The sequence below is a fragment of the Dasypus novemcinctus genome, chromosome 1 (assembly GCF_030445035.2).
Source record: "Dasypus novemcinctus isolate mDasNov1 chromosome 1, mDasNov1.1.hap2, whole genome shotgun sequence".
In the NCBI taxonomy this organism is placed as follows: domain Eukaryota; kingdom Metazoa; phylum Chordata; class Mammalia; order Cingulata; family Dasypodidae; genus Dasypus; species Dasypus novemcinctus.
Genome location: NC_080673.1, coordinates 9874502 through 9880114, shown reverse-complemented (window position 1 = coordinate 9880114; position 5613 = coordinate 9874502). Strand labels below are relative to the sequence as shown.

General features: G+C 36.1%; 1 non-coding gene across 1 annotated transcript; it reads left to right on the top strand.

Annotated features, from left to right (window-relative positions):
• Positions 1-4236: 4236 nt before the first annotated feature.
• LOC111760252 (U6 spliceosomal RNA) lies at positions 4237-4343 on the top strand. The gene has a single exon (XR_002794000.2). It is a non-coding gene; the product is annotated as a U6 spliceosomal RNA (small nuclear RNA).
• The last annotated feature ends 1270 nt before the right edge of the window (positions 4344-5613 follow it).

The following is a 5613-nucleotide window of genomic DNA, read 5'->3' as shown; positions in this document are numbered from 1 at the left end:
ATTCAGGTTAGCATTTTTCTAACTTATACTTTTTATGTGACAAGTTATCTCTGAATTATAGAAGTGAAGAATATATAGTAATAAATGTTATAATCCTTGTCAAATTCTTTATAATATCCAAGTTATGCTTATCTTTTGACTTACAAGGTCATACTCTAAAACATCTTCAATAAATTTCCTTTTAAAATACTTGTTCTTCATTTGTCACCAATAACATTAGGAATCAGTGAGTCATTAAGTTATTTTTTGTAAATATACAAGAAGGTGAGTTAAATTTTTTTGTTTGTTTTGGTTAAGAATTTTACATTGTCTGTCTATTATCATCATCATAACTTATATGGAGAAAACTAATATGTTCAATACATTATTGTACAGAATGCTACCCCCGCTGAATCTTTTGATCACATTGAATCATGTGGTCTGTTTTTTCTTTCAGTCTACTAGTTCTTTCACGATTTCTTTCCCTCCCTACTCATCAGGTTTCAACTCTTATTTTATCGAAGCATTCAAATGCCATTCCTCACATTATTGGACCTTCTCACATATTTGAAAAAAAAAATCACACCATACTGAATCAGTAGAATCGGTTGGTTCTATGACAAGATTACCTGGAATTTTTGAAGAAAATCACAGACAGTCCAGATTTTGTGCCATGGTTCACACAGTTCTTCAAATTCACCTGCACCCTAAAAGCTAACTGCAATTCAGTTCCTTGAATTACCTTTTTCTCCCAACTGTGACTCCTCAGAGCTCTACTCATTATCACTACCACCTCTGTCTCAAAAGATATTCTTCATTTCTGCTTTTCTGAACAGTGCTCAATCAGTTCCTACACATTCTACTCCATCCATCCTTCCAGTTGTCATTTAAAACTACATTAATTTGTCTGCCTTTGCTTTGACTATGCTGGAAAAATGTTTTTCTCCTTTTTAGCAAAGCTCCTTGAAAGATTATATTTGACCTCTCTAGTTTTTCTTTTCTTATTTTAAAACTGATCTGACTGATGAATTAATCAACTAGCCATCGATGAGAATGATGCTTTTCTCAGGTTTCCATCTAAGACCAAGAATTCATTCCCCAGGGGTATTGCCTGCTGGCTATTTACAGTTGAGTACCTTCCTGGGAACGTCTTTCTGACAAAAAGTTTTCCAAATGATGGGCCCTTTTGCTGGGAACAATGAGTAACTGACTAATTGGTGTAGCTATCCACGTTTTTCTCCCATTGCCTCAATTTGAGACAGCTGTGAAGGATGAAGAACCATCCACACCCTAAAGCTCCTCACGGTTTTGATGGAGGCCTTTGCTGTTAAAGCAAATGGATCTGAGCATCACAAGGGGTATACTGTAAAAAGCCACATGATTTGCTGCTTAGATTCTTTTCTTCATGAGGATGTAACTCATTACTCATTCCTCAGCTGCCAAAAATGTTGCCTGATGATGGCCCTAGGTTGAGTCTCTTCCAAGGAAGTATTTTCAGACCAAAGGGTGCTACTTTACCCAAGATTATGGCCCCCCTCTTGGATGAGTTCTTATCCAATTGGAGAGGTAAAAATACTATTCTCTTCAAGTTACATACTGCTGAAGTGCCACCCAACTCGAGAGCTCCAAAAATACCAACAAGTTCCTTTGTTCCAGCATCTTTCCCTCATCCCCTAACAGATGTCTTTGCTGAGAGCATTCCCCAGTAAATTTCTGCAGAATTAATTCCATCTCAGAACCTACTTCCTGGGTATACAAATTATACAAAGCTATAGTCAGTTAACCTACTGATGCCTCTCAAATGACTCTCCATTGAAATTATAGGTTAATGTCACACTTCTTCATGGATAAAAGGCTACAAAATATCCAAATGTTCCATACTGTCCACACTACACTCCATTTTTAGGCCATGCTAAAATTTCTGCATTCCTAACAGCATGACAAATTCTCAATATCCTCTAAAGCAAGCCTCTGCTCATGCTGCAACCTTGCTTTGACTCTATCCCTTGCTTTTCTTCCATTGTCCTTTGGGTGCATAACTTCAATTTATCCTTCAGGTTTCAACTTAGGGGTTTCATTTTTTTCTTCTACCTGAAATCTTCTTTGAATCTCTCAAGAACTGGCTAGTTACTCTTGGGATCCACCTCCTTAGCATGGTGAGAATTTCTTATCTTAAACCTCCTCACATAATTAAAATTACTGATGTATATTGTATTAGTCAGCCAAAGGGGTGCCAATGCAAAATACCAGAAATGGGTTGGTTTTTATAAAGGGTATTTATTTGGAGTAGGAGCTTACAGACACCAGGTCATAAAACATAAGTTACTTCCCTTACCAAAGTCTATTTCCATGTTTTGGAGCAAGATGGCTGCCCATGGCTTTCAGGTTCAGGCTTCCTGGGTTCCTCCCTTCCAGGGTCTGGTTTCTCTCTGGATTCAAGATTCCTTTCTTCCCAGGGCTTGCTTCTTCCTGGGCTCAGGGTTCCTCTCTTTCTGGAGCTTGCTTCTCTTTCCTCTGTGAGCTTACTTCCTGGGGCTCTAGCTTAAGGTTTTAGCATCAAACTCCAACATCAAATTCCAACATCAAAAACCCTTAACTCTGTCCTTTGCCATGCCTTTTATATGTGAGTCCTCAACCACCAAAGAGTGGGGACTCAATGTCCTATGGCACAAGAGGTTTACATAATTACTTAATCAAGTTAACCTATGAATCCAATATAATCTAATATGCCCGGAGGGAAAGATCAATTTACAAACATAATCCAATATTTCTTTTTGGAATTCATCAATAATATCAAACTGCTACATATATTTGTTTGTCTGTCATTAGAGGCCCAATTCTCAAACATGTGGTATTCATGACTGAGTACACTAGGCCTGTTCAACACTACTTCAAATATTGAAGGTCAAAAATATTAGTTGAACGTATTATATATAAATAAAAAATGCACAAATGCATAAGTATACATATATTTTTAACAAATCAATTTTATTAATGCATATTAATAAAGCAAAAATCCATTCAAATTGTACCATCAGTGGTATTTGGTATAACCAACATAGTTGTATATTCACTTTAATCATTATAGAGCATTTCCAATATTCCAATAATAATAATAACAAATAAAAATACTCTCAATCTCTTTATGCTTTCCATGCCATACACAGCTGCTATATTCCTTCTTTCTAGAATATGTTGTATAAAAAGTCTTTTATAGGCAATATCGCCCATATTCATATATTGCATGAGGTTTCACTATGTTATACAGTTCCATGGACAATTTTGGATTTCTTTACAGTAATATACATGACCTTAGAATTACCCTTTCAATCACTGTCATACCTATATAACAGCTTTGATATTTATACCCACTATGATGTGCTTTCACCATTTCTATACATTTCCAAAGATTTACAAACAACCTTTTAATCAATTCTGTGCAGATTAACACTCAGCTTTCCATTCTCTACCTTCATCCTATTTTCTGATGATCTACATTTCAATTATAAACTCTATGATTTTACTTAACACATTTAGTTCATGATAGTGTTCATCCATGTTGTCATATGCTTCATGGCTTCATTTCTTGCTACTGCTACATAATATTCCATCATGTTTATAAACAACAATTTGTTTATCCATTCATCAGTTGAAGGACACCTGAGTTATTTCCAACTTTTGGCAATCATGAATACGGCCACTATGAATGTTTGGTGTGCAGATGTCGATTTGTGTCACTACTCTCAGTTTTTCTGAGTATTTAACTAGTAATCATATTGCCAGGTTCCATAGCAAGTCTATATTTCACTTCCTTAGGAACTGCCAAACAGGCCTCCATGGTGGCTATGCCTTTTTACATTCCCACTAACAGGGAAAAGCAAGCCTATCTGTCCACGTCTTCTCCAACATTTATAATTTTCTGACTTTTTAATAGTGGCCAGTCTAATAGGTGTGAAATGATATCTCCCTGAAGTTTTGATTTGCATTTCCCTAATCACTAATGATGTTAAACAATTTTACATGTGTTTCTTCACAATTTGTATTTTTCCTTTGGACAATTTTCTTTTCAAGTCTTCTGCCCATTTTTTAAAATCAGGTAGCTTGTCATTTTATTGTCAGTTTCTATGACCTATTTATATATAATAATATTAAACACTTTTCAGGTATGTGATTGTCAAATATTTTCTCCCATTGAGTTGGCTATCTTTTTCCCCTTTTGGACAGAGTCCCTTGAGGTGCAAAGTTGTTTAATTTTGAGTGCTCGCTTCGCCAGCACATATACTAAAACTGGAACGATACAGAGAAGATTAGCATGGCCCCTGTGCAAGGATGACATGCAAATTCGTGAAGCGTTCCATATTTTTTTTTCGGGACTTGGAGCTGTCCTGAGTGGTGCTGCGGGAACAATTGCCGGACATTCTATGTCCTCCCATGGCCCACTGGATGGAACGTGGGAGAGTGTGGGCTATGTATGGTGTGGACCATAGGCCATGGGGTGCAGCGATGCCCAGAGAAGTACTCACCAGATGCAATGGATGTGTCATGATGATGGGGGAGAGTGTTACTGTGGGGGGAGTGGTGGGGTGGGGGCGGTGGGGGTGAATGGGGACCTCATATTTTTTTAATGTAATACTTCTTTAAAAAATGAATAAATTGAGTAGAGTTTGAAAAAAATTTTGAAGAGGTCCCATTTATCTTTTTTTTTTTTCATTTTTTGCTTGTGCTTTGGGTGTAAGGTTTAAGAAACTATGGCCCACCACAAGATCCTGAAGATGTTTTCTATGCATTATTATAGGAGTTTTAAGGATGTCACTTTTATGTTTAGATCTTTGATCCATTTTGCATTAATTTGCATATAAGTTGTGATACAGGGGTCTTCTTTCTTTCTTTTGGATATAGCTATCCAGTCCTCCCAGACATATTTTGTTGAACAGAGTGTACTGGCCCAGCTGGGAGAGCTTCACAGCCTTGTCAAAAAGCCCTAGACTTTAGAAGTGAAGGTCTATTTCTGAGTACTTAATTCAGTTCCATTGGTCAATCTTTTCATCTTCATGCCAGTACCAAGCTCTTTTTACCACTGTAGCTAAGTAATATATTTTAAATTCTACAAGGAGAGTCCTCAAACTTCGTTCTTCTTTTATAGACATTTTTTTGGTTATTTGAGTCCCCTTATCCTTCCAAATAAATTAGATAACTAGCTTTTTCATTTCTGCAAAAACGGCCACTGGGATTTTTATTGGGATCAATTTGAATGTGTAAATCAGTTTGGATAAGATTAACATCTTAATGGTATTTAGTTTTCCAATCCATGAACATGGAATGTCCTTCTATTAGTTAAGTCTTCTTAAGTTTCTTTTAGCAATGTTTAGTAGTTTTCTGTATACAGGTTCTTTTTTCCTTGGTTAACTGTATTCCTAAATATTTGAAAAAAAATTTTTTTTGCTACTATGAATGGATTTTTTTCTGATTTCCTTCTCAGACTACACATCAGTAGTGTATAGAAACACTACTGATTTTTGCATATTGGTCTTGTATCCCATCACATCACCAAATCATCTATTAGTTCTAGTAGCTTTGTTGTGGATTTTTCAAGATTTTTTGGATATAGGATCATATCATCATAAATTAGTTCAA